Source organism: Phascolarctos cinereus, unplaced genomic scaffold (assembly GCF_003287225.1).
Source record: "Phascolarctos cinereus isolate Bilbo 61053 unplaced genomic scaffold, phaCin_HiC Scaffold_2;HRSCAF=192, whole genome shotgun sequence".
Lineage (NCBI taxonomy): Eukaryota > Metazoa > Chordata > Mammalia > Diprotodontia > Phascolarctidae > Phascolarctos > Phascolarctos cinereus.
This window is the reverse complement of record NW_027555625.1, coordinates 251,805,848-251,825,782: the sequence shown is the minus strand read 5'-3', so window position 1 is coordinate 251,825,782 and position 19,935 is coordinate 251,805,848. Positions and strand designations below refer to the sequence as shown.

Here is a 19,935-nt window from a genome sequence, read left to right as displayed (position 1 = left end):
AAGTCTCTGAAATGCTTTCTTTACTTCTAATTGTTGACCTTTTCTCTAGTTGTAGTTCCCTAGAGCCCTTTGCTTTAGTGTGCCCAGTATAGGCAATAAAATTGCACCAGAAAAAAACTGAGGATTTTAGAGAAAAAGACTAATGATGCTTCTTTTTTGTATTCCGTCTTAAATACTGGTTTATCATATAACCCAAAGCATTGATCATTCCCCTGTTCTTGTTGAAAAAGTTTTATATTGTATTACTCATTAGCAGTGACAGAAAATGCCCCACAATGTTTTCCATGACTGGCAAAAGGCATAGTAAGAAAACATGAAAAGTTCCTAAGAAGGTTATGGTAAATGAGGAAACTAAAGAGTGAAATCAACCAATTTTGTAATTAGGTGTTACCCAGGTGTTCCTTTAAGTATGTATGTGTGTATATACACACATATATATATTTGTATGCAGTTGAATAACTGTAAAGATTATCATTTTGACCTACAATCAGTCAACAAGCATTTATTAAGTGCATACTATATGCCAGGCATTTTGTGCTAAACAGTAGGGATACAAAGACAAACATGAAACGGTCCTTTCTCTCAAGGAGCTTACTTTCTAATGGGAGATACAATATGTACATATAGAAAGCATATACATAATAGGTACAAATAGATATAAGGTAGTTTAGGGAAGAAGTACACTATATATAAATAAAAATCATCTTGAAATATCTTTTTCTAATGTGGATTTCTAGCTAGGTTTGTGTATGCTTATTTGTATGTTGTCTCACCCATTAGACTGTTACCTTCTTGAGAGCTCCTTTGCCTTTCTTTGTATCTCTAGCCCTTAGCATAGTGCTTAATAAATGTTTTAAGTATTTAATAAGTGTTTATTGATTGATTGAATAGATGTGTTAAATTTCAAAGCCTATTGCAAGTTGAAGGTACAATGCTAATCATTTATTTTTCATCAGAGGTAACTGTGATAATGTTCTTTTATCAAAAAATTAAATATGTCTTGTGAGTCACATCAGACTAACAGGCAGCCAGCTTGCTCTCAAGGAGCTCACAGTCTAATAGGGAAAACAACATACAGAGAGTTATGTACAGACAGACTGTAGACAGGATAAATTGGAGATGATCATCATAGAGAAGGCCATAGAATTAAAGGAGATCAGGAAAGGCTTCTTGTGGAAAGTGGGATTTTAGCTGGAACCTGAAGGAAGGCAGGGGAAGGCAGCAGATAGAGATAAAGGAGAGAATTCCAGGCATGAGGAAAAAAGCCAGTGAAAATACTTCAAGTTCAAGGATGGAGTGTCTTGTGTGAAGAACGGCAGGGAGGCTAATGGAGTTGAATTGTAGTGTGTGTGGAGGGGAGTAAAGTGTAAGAAAACTAGATAGAAAAAAAGGTGAAGGTTGTAAATGGTTTTAAATACCAGAGGACTTTAATTTTTATTCTGGAGGCAATAAAAAGCCACTAGAATTTATTGGAGTAGCTAGGTGGCACAGTGGATAGAGTGCTGGGTCTGAAGTTAGGAGGACTCATCTTCTTGAGTTCAAATGTGGCTTCAGGTACTGGGTGACCCTCAGCAAGTCATTTAACCCTGTTTGCCTCAGTTCCTCATCTGTAAAATGAGCAGGAGAAGAAAATAGCAAACCACTCCAGTATCTGGCCAAGAAAACTTCAAATGGGGTCACAAAGAATTGGACACAACTGAAATGACTGAACAACAACAGAATTTATTGAATAGGGGGTAAGATGCGATGCAACAAATTAATAAACATTTATTAAGTGTCTGCAATGTGTTAAACTCTAGGGATACAAAAAGAGGCAAAAGACAGTCCCTGCACTCAAGGACCTTGCAATCTAATGGGGGAGATAATATGTAAATACATATATACAAAGTAAGCTATCAACAGATTAAATAGGAAATAATTAACAGGGGATGGCTTCCAGTGAAATATGTGGTCTTAGTTGAGACTAAAAGAAAGCTGGGAAAGTCAATAGCTGGAGCAGAAAAAGGAGAGCCTTTTAGGCTTGTGGGACAGCCAGAGAGAAGACATTCAGATCCTCTCTAAGTCAGTTTGAAAGCTAAGTGGAGCATGGGACTGGAGTGGAGAGAGACTTGTGGCGAGGAGATCAATTAGCAAGCTGTTGCAATAGTCCAAGTGTGACATGATGAGGGCCTTTTCTAGGCTGGTAGAAGTGTCAGAGGAGAGAAGGGGGTATCTGTGAGACATGTTATAAAGGTAAAATAATAAGGCCTTGTCAAGAGATTGTATATAGGGGATGAAAAAGAATGAGGAGTTAAGGATGATACCTTGTTTGCAAGCCTGATGGCTGGGAAGCTGGTGGTATCATGGACACTAATAGGGAAGTTACGTTGAGAGAGGGAAGATAATGCAGTTTTGGTTATGTTGAGTTTAAGATGTCCATAAGACATCCAATTTAAGATGGACAATAAGTAGTTGGAGATGGGAGACTGGAGGTCAACAAAAAGATTAGGGCTGGATAAGTAGATTTGAGAATTATTAGCAAAGAGATGTTTGTTGAATCCATGGGAACTTATGAGATCGCAATGTGAAATACTATAGAGGAAGAAGAAAAGATGACCCAGGACAGAGCCTTGTGGGGTACCCACAGCTATTGGGTATTACTGAGATGAAGACACAATAAAGGAGATGAGAAGGAACAGACATATAGGAGGTGAACCAGGATTGAATAATGTCACGAAAACCTAAGTGAAGAAGGTATCAGACAGAAGAGGGTGATCATCAGTGTCAAAGGCTTCTAAGACAAGGAGGATGAAGATTGGGAAAGGCCATTAGATTTAGCAATTAAGAGATCATTAGTAACTTTGGCAGAAGCAAATTTTTTAAATTACTCATTTATGAAGTTTTATTTTAATAATGGTTTCAAAATAGAATATCAGATGCATTCTTAATAGGAAAAGGTAGTGATAGTTTTCAATATGTTCACGCGCATAAAGATCTTATGGTGCAGTGTGCAAAAAATCAGTTGTAAAGTAGCAGTTTTCCTAATACTAAAGGAGCACACTTAATCATTGTTTGAAATAAATCACAGAAGAAAGTGTATTTCCTCTATTTCTTTTGAATTATTTTCAGACAGTATCATGTCACTAAATGCAACTATAGTTTGATGAGAATTCATTTTTTCTGGCCATAGCATAAAGTTATGCAGAAATCGTCCTATATGCATGAATAATTTTTAATTTTTGCATAGAGGTAGGGTAGAGAAATAGTTTTTGTTTATAAAACACTGCTGTCCTTCATATTTTCATCCCCATAGTTCTATTTATTTTGCAATTAATGTAAAAATTATTTTACCTGACAATACATATTTGTCTTCACTGTAGTATTTATTATACACTTGGAGATCCAGTATAACACTATTTTCTGTAGAGCTGAATTCGATCTAAATCTAATCCAGCTTGTATCCATCAAAGGGGGTCTAATCACTGAAATGCCATCTCTCCTATGTACCCCTTCTCTTTTCTGACACTGATACCACCCTGGTGTGAGCCTTCATTATTTCAAGCCTCGTTTATTTCAGTAGCCTGATGGTTGGTCACTCTGCCTCAGATCTCTCCCCGATCCAGGCCATCCTTCTCTCAGTTGTCAAATTGATCTTTCTAAAATACATATCTAACCATATTCTCCTCTTCCCATTCAGTAAACTCCAATGTCATCCTATTTCCTCCAAAAACAATTATAAAATCTCCTGTCTGGTTTTTAAAGGCCTTCATAACCTGGCCCCTTTCCAGTCTAATTATACCTTACTTCCCTCCATGTACTTTGTGATCCAGTGACACTGGCATCCTCGATGTTCCTCACTTGGGATACTCCTTCTCTACACTTCATATATTTTCTCCAATTTTTCCTCTTGTTTAGACTTCTTCCTGCTCATGTCTGCCTCCTGGCTGCCTTCAAATCTCAGCTAAAGTCCTATCTAATGCAAGAAGCCTTTCTCAGTCTTTCTTAATCTTGGTGCCTTCTCTCAGAGATTATCTCCAATTTATCCTATGTATATCTTGTTTGTATACAGTTAATTGCATGCTGTTTCCCCCATTAGACTGTGAGCTCCTTGAGAGCAGGGACTGCTTTTTTTTAAACCTTTCTTTGTATCCCCAACACTTATCATAAAGTCTGACACAAAATAGGCACTTAATAAATGCTTATTTACTTCACTTATAAGGTAATTTTACCTAAAAGGTAGCCCCCACAACATACCTAGAAAGATTGAAGCATAACAAGGCAACACTGTCATTATTTAGGTATGTATATTTTCCTTTTAGAATGGGATCTCAAGGTAAGAGTGGCAAAAAGAAAAAATACTCTTACGTATGTTGATGAGCAAGATGTTTGTACAGACCTATCAACACTGTTTATTGAATAACTGCTACTTAGAGATCTCTGTATTAGATGATATGGTGACTTATAAAGGAATTTGAAGAATTGGTCATTGCCTTTAAGAAGCTTATGACCTAAAAGAGGAAACAGGATAAATACAAGTTGATATACATGCAGAAGTGACAAGAATATACATTTGTGTAAAAGCATGTAGCTATATGTTTACACATACACTCAACTCTAGCTGCTTAGAGATCATATATGTAATCAGAGCAGGGAAAATGATAGACAAGGCAAAGGGTTCTCTAAGTGTTACAGCTGGAACCAAGAGGAATTAATCTAAACAAATTTCATAGAGGAAGTTATTCTTAAATATTTTGTTGGAGAACTGGTGTTGGAGAAATGGTGAAACCATTCTAATCAAGAGGAATGATATGTCAGTGATTTAGAGGTAGAAGAGGGCACATAGTTCTTATACTCAGTACACATTTATTGAACACTTACTGTGGTCTAGGCACTGTGCTAAATACTGAGAGATGCAAAGAATGAAAAATTGCAAAGAAATTGCAAAGAAATGCAAAAACGTGTCCCTGATCTCAAGGCACTCACATTGGAAGACAACATGTAAATGCCTATGGATATAGAAAATGCATACAAAAATGTATGGAAAGTAATTTCAGAGGGAAGGCATTTGCAGCAGAGGGGACCAGGAAAGATTTGCAGAGGGTGGGATTTCTGCTGAGTCTTTAAGGAATCCAGGGAAGATAGGACCTAAATGTGAGCAGGAAATGCATTCTAGGGATAGGGGACCGAAAGTACAAAGGAACAGAATTGGGAGATGGAGTGTTATGTGTGAGGAACAGCAAAGTAGAACGATGAAGCTGAATTGTAGAATGTGTCGAGCGGACTAAAGTGTAAGAAGACTGGAAAGGTAGAAAGAGGCCAAAGTGTGAAGGGCTTTAAATGTCAAACAGAGGACTTTATTTTTCAACCTTCAGGGTAATAGGAAGCCACTGAAGTCTGAGCAGAGAGCAGTGCTTTAGGAACAGCTCTATGCTTTAGGAATATCAATTTGACAGCTGAGTGGAGGATGGCTTGGAGGGGGAAAAGACTTAAGAAGGGAGACCAATTAGAAGGTTATTGCATGTTACTCTTAAAGAGAGTGGCTGTGGGAGATGAAGGAGTTGGTTAAGATGAGACCAGTTATATAGCCTGATACTTCCGTATAAAGTGTAGGTAAATAGAAGACATTAAATGTTTGTATAATTTGCAGTGATTTCAATCTGTGTAGGTACTCCTTTCACCAGTTCAGATGATAAGCCATTCCTGATTTCTCATCTTTTATAATTTTTGTCCATGTCTTTCCATGAGTCTTCCATAGAGGCTGCACCCTACAAGCTAGGGAACTTGTTCCTTTTCTTTTAGTATCTTTGGTTGCAAGGGTAGCACTTGGGCTGACTATTTGTTTTCTTTTATTCACTATATGATTTGCCTCTCTCCTTTTATGGTCATAGTTGTCTTTTTCCCACCTTACAGATCATAGGATCACAGACCATTAGAACTGAAAAAAGACTTGAGGGATCATCTAGTGTACAACCCTTTCATTTTACAGATGAAACTGAGGCTCAAAGAAGTTAAGGGATCTACTAGCTATGTGACCATTGGCAAATATCAGAGCTGAATCCAGGTCTACTGATTCCAAGTTGAGTGTTCTTACCACTTCAGCAGACTGCCTCATTTCATACCAAGTAAGTCATTCTTAGTAATATGCTGTTACCTATTTACATCTTGTATGTCTTAACATTTCCCTCTGGGGCAGAATCCCAGATTGGTCCAAGAGGCCACTTTAAGGCTCTGAAAAGGGAAATAACAGAATAGATTTAGAGAAAAATTGTTCTTAAATCCATCCATACATAGAATGTGATAGGAGGGTTGGCAAAAAGGTTATAGTCTAGGTCAGGCCTCTGGTGTTTAGGAGCCAGGCTAAAACTTGGAAAATGAAAAGAATGGGGAAGATCTGAGGAATTTTATGGCAGAAAATGAGCAGAACTTAATGGTGGACAGTGTGAGAGTGAAAGAGAAAAGTTGTAGTTGATTTCATGGAAATCAAATGGAAGGATAGGGGTGCCAGTGACAAGAGTAGGGGTAACTTGATAGAAAAATTAACTGTCTTTTTAACATATTCAGTTTTAGATAGGGTACCTGAATTATTGTGTCCTGTAGACTAAGAAATCTAGAGCAGGATAGAAAAACGGTTAGGGTAGAGAAGATCTGTGTTAGTTTGTATTATTAGGATAGAGTCATTGATTTAAATGAATTAATCAGATTCTTTCCTAAAATGAACATTTCTTGGAATAATGTTTTATTATTTTTTATAATTACACGTACAAAGAATTTTTAATATTTGATTTTTTTAAAATTTTGAGTTCCAAATTCTTTCCCTACCTCCATCTTCTCCCGCCCTCCCCTCTTCCCTCCCTGATAAGGCGAGCAATTTTATATAGGTTATGCATGTGCAGTCATGCAAAATATTTCCCTGTTGGGCATGTTGTGAAAGAAAACACAGACCTCTCCCCAACACACACACACACACACACACACACACACACACACACACACACACACACACACACACACACACACACCCGAGCATGAAAAATACTATGCTTCGATTTGCTTTTGGACTCTCAGTTCTTTCACTGGAGGTGGATAGCATTTTTCCTTATGAGTCCTTTGGAGTGTCTTGGATCATTGTATTGCTGAGAATAGCTAAGTCATCCACAGTTGATCATTGTACTTTATTGCTGTTACCATGTACAGTGCTCTCTTCACTTCACTCTGCATCAGTTCATCATCAGTCTGCATCAGTCTTTCCAGCTTTTTCTGAAAGCATCCTGCTCGTTATTTCTTCTAGCACAATAATATTCCATTACAATCATACGCCGCAACTTGTTCATCCATTTCCCAATTGATGGGCATCGCCTCAATGTCCAGTTCTTTGCTGCCACAGAAAGAACTGCTGTAAATATTTTGTACATATGGGTCCATTTTCTGGTTTTTTCTTACTCTTTGGGATACAGACCTGGTAGTGGTATTGCTCGGTCAAAGGGTGTGCACAGATTTATAGCTCTTTGGGCATAGTTCCAAATCTAAAATGAAATTTTAAAACATTCTAAGATTAGAATTCCTTAGGGGCAGCTAGGTGGTGCAGTGGATAGAGCTCTGACTTTGGAGTTAGAAGGACCTGAGTTCAAATGTGGCCTCAGACACTTGACACTTACTAGCTGTGTGACTCTGGGCAAGTCACTTAACCCCAATTGCCTCACCAAAAAACAACAACAACAACAACAAAAAACCCAAAACAACAACAGAATTTCTTCCTACTCTACTACAAAACTGAATTTAAACAAGTATTTCCTTCTCTTTGAAAAGTCTCATTTCAGGTACTTATTATAGGATGTTAAGATACGTAGCACTCTTGAAAAATATCTTTTTATTATTGTTAATGATTGTACAAGTTATTGTATTCAGATATTCCAGGGGATCTTTGATCTCACATACTCACAGAATTCTGAAGTTAGATGGGATCCTATAGTAGCTGAGTTAGTTTAATCCATACCCCAGAAGAAATATCTACTCTACCTGATAAGTGTTCCTCCAGCCTTTGTTTGAAGATTTCTAATCTATTACTTAGTGAGGCATCCCATTGTACTTTCAGATATCTGCCTGTAAGGAAGCATTTCCTGGCATCAAATTTGCCTGTTTGCAACTTCCACCCATTGCTCCTGGTTCTGTCACCTGGAGCCAAAATGCCCAAATCTGTTCCACCTGTCAACCCTTCTTATGAAGATGGCTTTCATGCCCCTCCTACCTCCCACCTCATTCCCCCAACTTTTTCTTTTCCAAACTAGACTTTCCCAACTTGTCAGCCAACAATCTCATCAATATGGTACTTTGTCCATCTTTGCACATTGTAATCCATCCATACCTGGCCATGTTGTAGAACCCTAATCCATGATCTTTGAATCTGTCACAGCAGATACACTCAGTTTATTGGGGGCCTTTTTCTAGTTTTCTTGACATTGCATAGATCACATATTACTACATACCTTTTAAAAATAAATTTGTAAAAGAAACAAAAGATGTGTATATTAACATTAACAATATAGTAAAAGTCATTATATATTTTGTTGTTGTCCAGTTGTTTCAGTTGTGTCGAACTCTTTGTGACCCTATTTGGGGTTTTTTTGGCAAAGATATACTGGAGTGGTTTGACATTTCCTTGTTCAGCTCATTTTACAGATGAGAAAACTGAGGCAAACAGGATGAAGTGACTTGCCCAGGGTAACACATTTAGTAAGTGTCTGACACCTTAGATTTGAACTCAGATCTTCCTGACTCCAGGCCTGGCATTCAGTGCACTATGCCACCTAACTGCCCCGTTATATATTTAACATACTTTTATTACTGTTGACATTGTCTTCTACATATTGCTTCTATATAGAGACATAGTGTGTGTATTGGTCATTTGGGTCTGTCTTCGACACTCTACATCATTTTAGTTATATTTTCACATATATCTCTGAATTCTTCATATTCATAATTTCTCATGGTAATATTCTATTCCATTCACACACTGTAATTTATTCGGATATCCCATGACACCCTTTAAGCATTTCAAAGACATTTTTAAAATATCATCTTGAAAACTTAGATTATCTGGGAGGAAAGAATCAAAAGAAACATCCATTTTAGAGATGGAGAAACATATGTGATTAAAGGAATTAGTTGCTTTGCTCATTGTCTTTTTTTCAGTTTTGTATTCACTAGACCACAAGAGGAACATGCAGTAATTTTAACTGTGCTAACAATTAGTTCATGTAGTCTTGCATAAAGTTCTTGACAACAATCAGGACTTGATGGTTCAGAGAAAAGTATTTAGCTTCTCAGATATCATGGTGATGACCCCTTAGGCTGTCATAGTCCTTAAACTATGTATACAGGCCTAGAGAAGAAATGTCTTATCAACTTTGACTTCAGTTCAAGCTGCCTCCTTTTTTCAGGTGAGCTAGTGTGGTACAATGGCACAGCAGTCTCAAGTACTATGACAAGAGCTACTATTTGGTCCATGTATTTCTCAATTGTTTTTTCCTTTTTTTACGCTATTTCTCAGCTGTCCTAAGTATATTATTGTATTCTACTTTTTCCAGCACATTTTGACCATAGTGACTCTCCATATTATCTTCTTTAAAGAAGAGTACTTAGTCACTTCATTTATTGATATTGTATATAGATTAAGCATCTCCAATGATCTGTATAATACATCATAGAAAAGAAGAGAGTCTATGATGGGAATTATAGTTATGTAAAAGAAAAAGGATGTTCAGAAAAGGAAAATTTGTTTGAAGAGGATTGGATTCTATATTGGTACATTATGCATTCAAGGACTTGGGCTGTGAGAGTATCTATAAGCAATTTATAATCCTTTACAAAGGATTATATCTATTGTACAAGAATGAAAGAGAAATTATTTAGTAAGAAAAGTGCTATTTAAATAAAAATGTTTTGAATTGAACTGTTTCCTTGTTAGGTTGTCACAGTGGACTCAACTCATTTCAAAGAACATTTAGCAAATGCTGACTATGCAAAGCACACTACAGCATTTAAAATATAAGTCTTGGGGCTGTGTTTGTGAGATTTCTAATATATACTATAAATTTATTTTTGTAATAAAATAGGTGCCCAGTCCTAAAAGGTGGAGATAGTTTGACCACAGTTTTTAGTTTTCTATCCTTTTGTTTTTCCTTCCTGTCATGCCCCACCCCCGTCCCAACAAAACATGTTTTAACTCAGTTTAAATTATAAAATACCGTGTAACATCTTTAGTGTTATTTAAAAATGTTTTGTCTACTTTGAAGAACACTTCATTGCTTTCGTTATCTCTTTTCTAAAATATTAGGAAACTCATTATTTGAGTTATAGTTTTAGTTTTCCTTGTTCTTTAGAAGCCATAATAATAAGAAAAATTGGTATAAAATATAAATTCTTTCCAGCAAGTTGTTAGACATAACATGATTTATGCATTTATATGTAAATTTGCATATAGTTATATATAAATTTACATATATTTATTTATATATAAATTTACATATATATTTATATATAGCCATAATGCAGTACAACACAATACAATTATTTTAATTTGAAAGATAATACAAGTAGTTTTTAGTATCATCACAAAAGCTGATCTTCTGTATTGGAAAGATTGCCTTTTTTTACTGGTTTGATTCTGAATGACTTGAGATGATGTTTCCCATCAGTATCTGAAGTTAACAATTAAATGTGTTTGAAGCTACCCGAGAGCTCATTAACCACCTAATATATTTATCTGAAGGTGAAGTTAAACATATAGAATTAAGATTCTTTTGGGGGAAAGTGTTCTGTAACAAATATTTGCATTTAACAGTGTATCATTATATTAGTGTGCTTGTTCATGCTGTACTGAATAATTTTTTTAGTCGAACATGGATAAAGCTACTAACAAGTTTATAGATTTTTCCATGAGTATTTACTGATGTTCTCTTTTCTAAAACAATAGGGAAATAAGTATATATATTTGTTTTTGTTGTTTTAGCTTTGCTTAGTTTTAAGATCATATGTTTTTATTCTTCAACTACAGGACATATTGAAGAACTCTTCAGAGACTATTTGTAGGAGCATTTTTCCTCGATGCATTAAAAAATGTATTATACTACTGTGACACACTGAGACAACTAAAGAAACAATTTTCAGCATTGGTATGTTTTAAGACTTTTCCTGAGTTATTAGAAGAGTAGGACAAGAATAGGGATTACAAATATAACCTTAGCTTTGGAGTTTCAGGTTTGGGTAAAAGTTGACTAAATTTGGTAAATTTTTAAATGTTATATTGCCTTTTCTTCTATTGTTACGTTTTTTAGCTTCATAGAAATTCATAATGTGACATAATTTTTGATGTCATGAAAGTTATTATAGGGAGTTCAAAAATAATAGTGGGAATTTTTACAACACTCCCCATTTTAACCACATCTATACTATAATATTTTGTGTCCGCTAATAGCGTCTGGGCAGCCCATAAAGCTAAGTAGTATAATGGAATGATAGTGTGACGGAGAAAACCATCTTTAAACATTAGTATCTTAAAAACACTCCTTTCTTTTTTGAGAAGTAGCTAAAAGAGTTAAGCGGCTCCACCTGCTTCTGTAGTAACTGAAACTTCAAAAATCAAATTCAAATATAATAACTAATCAAAATAAATAGAGTAAAAATGCCTTATGTTTCTGTAATTCTTTTTAACTTTTAAAAATACCTTCATGTCAAGTCATCTTCCTAGAAAAGCTTTGTGAAGTAATTAGGGAAGGCATTGTTAGGTTCATTTGACACATGAGAAAACAGGCATAGAGGAATTAAGTAATTTGCTTAAAGTCATGCAGCTGGTTTGTAGCAGAGCTAACACTAAATCCAATACCCTTTTGTACTGGAGTTCTTAATCTAGTGTGCCATGAACTTATTTTTAAAAGATATTTTGGTGACTCATTTCAATATAACTGGTTTATTTTGTAATCTTAGGTATTTTATTTTATTCATTTAAAGCATTATTCAGAAAAGGGGTCTGTAGGCTTCACCAGACTGCCAAAGGGCCCCAGGACACAGAGTAAGGCTAAGAATCCCTACATTAGCATTATCTAGAAGAATAGTAAGATGTAGGCAACCAAAATCTCTAGTATTTAATGCCAAGATAAATCTGCTTTTATGATTTTATAGTATTTACACCTCACAATTTTATGCCTTATGTTAGGCTATATTTTACATGTTTGTGTCATAACACAATTAGAATAATATTAAATAACTAATTTGTTATAATTAAACTTTCATATGTACATAGTAATTAAGAAAACTAAAATGCTGATGTATCTTTTGCCTGTTAATAAAAATATTTTTGTGTATGCTTTTTGCTAACAAGGAGACTGGAATTTATTTTTTTTTCAAAAGGAACTATGTAATTCTCTGTGAACAAAAATAATTACTTTTAGTCTTTTTTTCCTAAGTTCTTGAGAACTCCTGCCTGAGCAACTTAACATTAAATGATCTTTTAAAATATTAGATTTGAATCTAGTTAATGAATTATAGGAAGCTATGTAGTAAGATTTCTTTTTTAACACAAGAAATGTTTCACTTCTGGTTTTCATTGTGTTTACAAAAAGTACAAGTTAAATTTACTTTTACTTCTCTTTCCCCTGTGCAAAAAAGTGAGTATGTTATGTTCTTAAAATTGAAATCTTTATATTAAGAAGAAATTCTGTCACAAAATGATTTTAGTATTTCAGTAACATTGTAGTGAAATTTACATTTCAGACTTCATAACCAAAAAGTTTTGTAATTGACATTCTATCAGTTTATTTGAAGGTATACATTTTTGTTTGTTTTAATATCACCATTCTAATTAATAATAAGGATTAAAACTGAAAGATATGTAGTATAATCCTTCTGGTGAAGGGGAAATTTAATAAAATAGATTTAACAATCAGTAATGAAAATATCATTACTCTAGAGCTTATATTAGCCAATATGTTTAATAAAGAGGATACTAGAAATTTGACTGATGAAGGTGGCTGGGTAGGTTTTGGGTAGGTGAGGGGTTCTTCCTCTTCCATCCCTGTCTCAGTACAACTGGTCATGTTTTTATCCTATCAACATTCCCCAATTACTAAGGCAAAAGGTAGACTTCTCACAAAACCTGTTAAGACAAGATGGCACAGGCCTGATTATTGCACTCTGGCACATTAGTGTAAGACTATACTGGAAGATCAGTTAGTTAGCAAGCATTTATTAAGTGCCTACTACATGTCAGACACAGTACTATGTGCTAGGGATACAAATGCATAAGCATTTGTAGACAGCCTTTGCCCTTAAAGAGCCTGTGTTCTACTGAGTGGGATATTTGTTCACAAATAGTTAAATACAGTGTGTATACAAAGTAAAGTGACTTGGAGGGGTAGCAAGCAATGATGAGAAAAAAAAATTAGGTACAGGAGCAAAGTGTAAAAGTATACCTTTCCTAAACCATCATTGTACCTTAACTCAGAACTGAAAAAGAACTCATTTAAGATGGAGGTCAAGTTCAATAGATTACCTCCTTATGTCCCTTACTGTCTGTACTGCTACCTTGTATTATTATTGTTAATACTTTGTCTGTATGCTCTGTCTCCAGAAGTAGACTGACAAGTCCTTGAGGCAAGGGTTTTGTCTTTTTTCTTTTTGTATCAATAGCACCAAGCATAATGCCTTGTAAGCGGTAAACATTCAAAGGTGTCTTGATGAAGGTGTCATTATGCTATTACACAATTTCTTCTTACACTTCAGATAAGAGAATCTAGATGTGACTTCTTGAAAATTAGTAGCTTTTCTTTAATCATGATGTAATTAAAAAAAAGTTTATCCTTTATGTTCTGCTACTAATCTTAAGGGAACATTTCAGTAAGTCAGCGTTAAAGGATAAAAAGGTTCACTTGTTTGGTACCAAATTCACAATTCAAAACATGGAACTGATCCTTCACAAATTAGGGAAAACAGAGTGTATGTATTTGGTACAGTGAGGAGGTGATAATGCATTTCTTGTGTCATCTCTTTATTTTGAAAGTGTCCAGCACATTAGTGATTTGGGTTTCTCCTCTCTATAGCTTTCTTACCCCAAGAAGATCACCTGAATATGATTCCCATTAAAGAAAATGTGTGAAAGTTAAGGTCCAAACTATGAATCTGTATTGTGGAATTTTCCAGCACTGAAATGTTTAAGGTTCTAGCTAGAGTGAGGGAAGATAAATATAGATTTCTCACATATTCATGCTAAATTTAACCTCCTGGCTGTTAGTTTCCTGTCTCCTTAATCTGTCCAGTATAAGTAGCATGGGACATACGTTCAGTTTTGTTGTTGTTTTTAATTAGAAATTTGAGTAACCCAAGGGAAAAAAAATAACCTGAGGAACATATACCTCAAATTCATTTACATTACTTATAAGTCTTCTAAGAGAGTTTACTCTTCTGAGAGAGGTTTTTTGTATAATTACAACAACCTTATATTCTGTTTCCCTCCACTTATTTGATATAAATGTTTCCATATATTGACAACTACTAATTATTTAAAATAGTTTTATTCTATTAGGTTGATATATGAAATTTTGCTTAGCCAAAAGAAGTTATTAGGCGTTAGGGTTGTTTCTGACTTTTCACTTTGATTAGTAGTACTGCTGTGAATATAGGATCATAGATTAGAGTTGGGAGGGAACTTAGAGTTAAACCCTCTAATTTTACAGATGAAGAAATTGAGGCCCAGAGAAACTAAGTAACTTGCCAGGGTTACAGTAAATATTGGAGATAAAATTTGAACTTAGGTCTTACCTCCAAATCTGTACTCTATTCACTTCACCATGCTGCCATCTTCATAAACTTTTTATGTTTTAAGTTGTTTGCTTGAAATATATTCTCAAAAGTGGAATTACTTGATCAAATGTTATAAACCCCTTTTTGACTTATTACATATCACCAGATTATTCTCCTGAAAACTGAACCAATTTAAAATGATACCAGCAGTATGAACGGACCTGTTTTCCCACAGACGCATGGATGTATGATCCATTTCATACCTATTTGATAGTTCTATACGCTTTCAGTTCTTACTTGAATTTTTTCTCCCAGAATTCAGTTTCTTATGGGTGGGAGAAACCGCATTTATTAAGTACCTACTGTGTGCCGGGCACTATGCTAAGCACTTTACAGATATCTTATTTGATCTTCATAACAACCCTATGAGGTAGGTGCTACTATTATCTCCATTTTACAATTGAGGAAACTGAGGCACACAGTGGTTAAGTGATTTGCCCAGGCTTGTACAATTAATAAATGGCTTAGCCTGAATTTGAACTAAGATCTTCTTGAGCCTAGGCCCAGCAGAGGCCTCACCTGCCTTCATTTCTGCCCTGATGAATAAGATTTTACATTTTTTATGGTGAGCTTAAATTACAGTTAATTAGTGTTAGCTGTAAACATTGGTGGAAATGGAATGGGGGGGGAAGAAAGAGAATGGTGTGTAGGAAACAGTATCAGATTCATTTAGCTGTAGCAAAATTCAGATAATGTAATAGTATTATAAATTATTTTATTAATAATAAGATTAGGATTATTTTCATCCCAAAATCTCTGGGAGGAATTTGAGTTTTTAGGTAAATAGAAGAAAAGGAATGAAGAAACTATGAAACTTTTTTTATCATTTAAAAAAATTTAATTTATTTTGATTGATGCTTTTTTATGTCACATTATCCATCCCCTTTTCTTATAGTGATCTTCTCTTTGTAGCAAAGGATTTTGTAATGAAGACGACTAAAAATTGGTTCATCAAAACCAGCTACCACATTGAATATGTTTGAGGATGTATCTTCTCAACATCTTTTTAAAAAACAGATTCTAAATTGATAACAAAAACATGCCTTTAGACTATTTTTGTTGCTATTTTGATTATAACCAAAGGGAAAACGTGGAATTATTTATATGTCTAGGATTTCCACAGTGAATGTTTAGTAGGTACTTTCCCTTTTCTATTATTATCAAACTTCATTTTTAGTAGTTTTACTTAAAGTTTAAGTGATATTCTTTAGCCATATTTATCCCTACTTTTTAAAATAAGATAAGTTATTAATCATCACTTAAACAGGGATTGTTTAATGGGCATTTCGTGTGTCTATCATAATGTACCCTTGGGAACCACAGTGAGTACCACTTGTTAGGCATCTCTCATGATAGACTTACCTCTCCTACCTCCTACCACTCTCTACTCCTCAAGCTAGCATTCTCCCTCCTTCTTTATTCCTTATGTATTCCTCCATCTCTTTCCACATCAATTACTCCCAGGTTGGGTCCACAGGAGAATAACTATGATTTCAGATTCAAGGGTACTCTTTGCATCTATGCTTCTAAGACTATAACTCTTAAGGCCACACTAGTGTGTAGCCAGAAGGTACAGTTAGCTCAAAGCAAAGGCATTTACTGAGATGACATCGTATGACCAATAGTAGCAAAACATTCTCCCTGTTAACCTGGGGCACACAATTATAAAACTGCATACACCATCAGTGGGAAGAGTGGGTACATACTTGCAGAGAAATTTATTCATACTCAATTTTTAATTTTCAGTATGTTCATCCAGAACATATGGGGAAGTATACTAATTGTATAGGTAAAAAAGCCAGACCATAGGCTAGTTAAGAAAATGATAATGACTGTATGTAGGCAATTCAGTTCAGTTCAATAGGCATTTATGAACTACTTCCTATTTGGAAGGCATTATGCTAGGTCCTAGGGATATGATGACAAAAAACAGAACAAACCATGTTCTTAAGGAGCTTATGTTCTAAGAAAAATATGTAAATTATAATATATAATATAATACAATAATATGTAATTATTAATATATTATGTTAATATATTATAATATTAAATTATAATAATAGCTCAGATTTGCATAGCACTTTAAGGTTTACAATGTGTTTTCCACACAACAGCTTTGTGAAGTAAACATTGTAAGTATTTTTATACAATTTTACAGATGAAGAGTTAAGTAACTTACCCAGATTGATACAGTTGGCAAATGTTAGAGCCTGGATTTAGATTTTAAGTTCTCATTCTTTCATACTGACTGTTAAAAGAAGGTTTAATAAGGTTTGAAGTAAAATAGTTTTAATTTTCTAGTATAAAATATCCCATGATAGTGCCCTCCTGTACATATTCTGCACACCAGATAAATTGGCTGGCTCTCTGTTACCATGTACATGTTCTGTACTTTACTACCTCTATATTTTTTCTCCATTCTGTTTTCTATGCTTGGAACACCATACCTGGGGGGAAAAACCCACAGTCTTAGATCAACTTCTTATCCATGAAGTCAGAGATTTCATAAAGTCTTAAAGTTTTGATAGAATTGTGTGTGTGTGTGTGTGTGTGTGTGTGTGTGTGTGTATGGGGGGGAGGAGTTATATGTAACTAAACAGGGGTGTTTTCATTTTCAAAATTTGTATTTTTTTACATCCCCTTCATTTTTCAATATCTCTCCACCTATTCCTTCCAGAAAGCCATCCCTTATAATAAAAAAGAATTTAAAACCTAGTTTAGCAAAACTAGCCAATACATCAGTCAAGTCTGACATTAAATACAGTGTTCTACAGTCTTCCACTTCTGTAGAGGTCAAGATTGGTCATTATAATTTCATAGTATTCAGTTTCAGTTATTTTGTTATTCTTTCCTTTTATGTTTTTGTATTCATTATATATGTTTTTTCCTGATTCTGTTTACTTCACTTTACATCAGTTTATATATCTTTCCTTATCTCTTTATATTAATTTCTTCCTGTATATTCCATCACATAATTTGCCACAGTTTGTTTAGCCATTTCCCAATTGAGCATTGTATACTTTTCAAAACTAATACTATCAACAGTGAAAGTGGTACCAGTAAATTGGGCTGGTGCTTAAGTGTCTTCCATTCCCCAGGCATCCTTTTTGTCTTCCTCCTTTCCTCTGTCCTTACCATTATGGATCCTCCTGTGGAAACTCACATATTAAGGGGTCGGGAAAAAGATGAGAAGCTAGTGTGATCATAAGATCATAGATCTAAAGCTAGAATAGATAGAGGCCAGTGAATGCAACCCCCTCATTTTCTGGATGAGGAAACTAAGGCCCAGAGGTTAAGTGGCTTGCCCAGAGTTATATAAGTACTAAGTATTACATCCAGGATTCATCTGTGTCCTCTGATTCAAATCCGTTATTTTTCCACTTTACCATATTGCATCAATTAGAGAAATAGGAAAACAATGAGAGTATTGTATCTTGAAGCTAAAGAAAAAGTATCCAGTAGTGAGAAGTGAGAAGCTGTAGAGGTCAAGGAAGATGGGATCGGAAAAAATCCATTGGATTTTGTTGATTAGAGTGCCTGACCTCTGAAAGAACAGTTTCATTAAAGTGGTCAGATGTAAGATATTACAAAGGAATAAAAAAAAAGGATGAATGCTATAGAATTGGCAGCATAAAACCTTTTGACCCAGCAATACTGATGCTAGGTCTGCACTCCAAAAGAGAATGGAAAGTGAGAGGATATCCAACAAGTTGAGGAATAGCTGAACAAGTTGTAGTACATGATTGTGATGGAAAACTATTGTGCTGTAAGAAATGATTGACAAAAGGAATGGTTTCAGAAAAACCTGGGAAGACATATATGAACTTATACTAGGAGCAAAACTAGGAGAACATTGTACACAGTAACAGTAATATTGTTATGATAATCAATTGTGAAAGTCTTAGCAACTATGATCAATACAACAATCTATGACAGTTCCAAAGGGCTTGTGATGAAAAATGCTATCTACCTCCAGAAAACTGATAAACTCTGAGGGCAGATTGAAGCATGTTTTTTTCACTGTCTTTGTTTTTATTGCTTTTTTTTTTTTGCAACATGGCTAATGTTTTATGTGTTTATGTTTTGTATGACTTCATATGCATAATGGATATCATATTTCTTGCCTTGTCAGTGCCTAGGGGAGGGAGAGAATTTGGAACTGAAAATAAAAATTTTTTCAAAAAAAGTTTAAAAAGGTAAAAAGTATTGGCAGCATTGGGTAAAGTTTTGGAAACAGTTGCTGCAGTGAATGAGGTAAGGAGTTGTATAGAGTAGGGTTATCAAGTGACTTAGAAGGCCTACCTACCTAAGGTGTTATGTACTATGAATTTATAATGAATAAAATAGGATCTGTTTCATTACTTTAATAACATTCAGCAGACCAGGAGTTGGAGCCAAGAAACTGGATGATGGGGATTACCCAATGATGAAGATTTTCAAGTCAGGATAGATCGAGGCAGATTTTAGAGGCAAGTAATACTAGAAAGGAAGAGGTCTGGATGGATAAGGGGTAGGTCAAGGAGCCTGAGGTAGGTGACAAGACAAGGATAGGTTTAGTATGAATCAGATAGTGGGGTAGATGGAAGTATGGGAGGAATTTGTGGATTGAGATTGAGATTTAAAAGTTTTAGATCTTGATGGTGTTAATTATTGAGGTATGGGGAGGTCTAAGGAATAACCATGACATTTGTAAATGAAGTGGAAAAGGAAATCATTGGAATTCGGGATATTGATGAATTGTGTGGTAGGTTAATTAGAACAGGCCTGCACAACCTGGGCCCATGGGCCACTTGTGGCACACCAAAGGATTTCTGGTGGCTTGCCTGAGAAAAATGTAGAGGATGTTTTCTTACACCCTACATTTTCCTACGTCCTCTAGAGGATGTTTTCCTCTACATTTTTCTTAGGTGGGCCAACCAAAATACCTTGGCGTGCCTCAAGAGGCCTTTGGGCCCAGGCTGTGCAGATCTGTTTTAGAGGAATCTTTACTATGAATATTAAATCCTAAGAAGCCACTAAATCAGATACTTAACATAATTGAAAAAGTTAGGAGAATGACTAGAGGTAAGCAGAAGGACAACGACAAGAATGTGGAGAGATTGG

At 35.0% G+C, this 19,935-nt stretch overlaps 1 protein-coding gene across 9 annotated transcripts in view; it reads left to right on the top strand.

The window, feature by feature from the left end:
• Positions 1-19,935, top strand: part of ZBTB46 (zinc finger and BTB domain containing 46) — a 168,961-nt gene that overhangs the window by 3,853 nt on the left and 145,173 nt on the right. For 6 of the 9 annotated variants that reach the window (XM_078149904.1, XM_078149903.1, XM_078149905.1 and 3 more), the window contains exons 2-3: positions 5,966-6,101; positions 11,033-11,150. The exons of 1 other annotated variant lie outside the window; for it this stretch is intronic. The gene's annotated coding sequence lies outside the window, so the exon portion shown is untranslated. The remainder of the gene's footprint in view (positions 1-5,965; positions 6,102-11,032; positions 11,151-19,935) is intronic. 2 more of the 9 variants (XM_078149901.1, XM_078149902.1) reach the window with 2 other exon arrangements.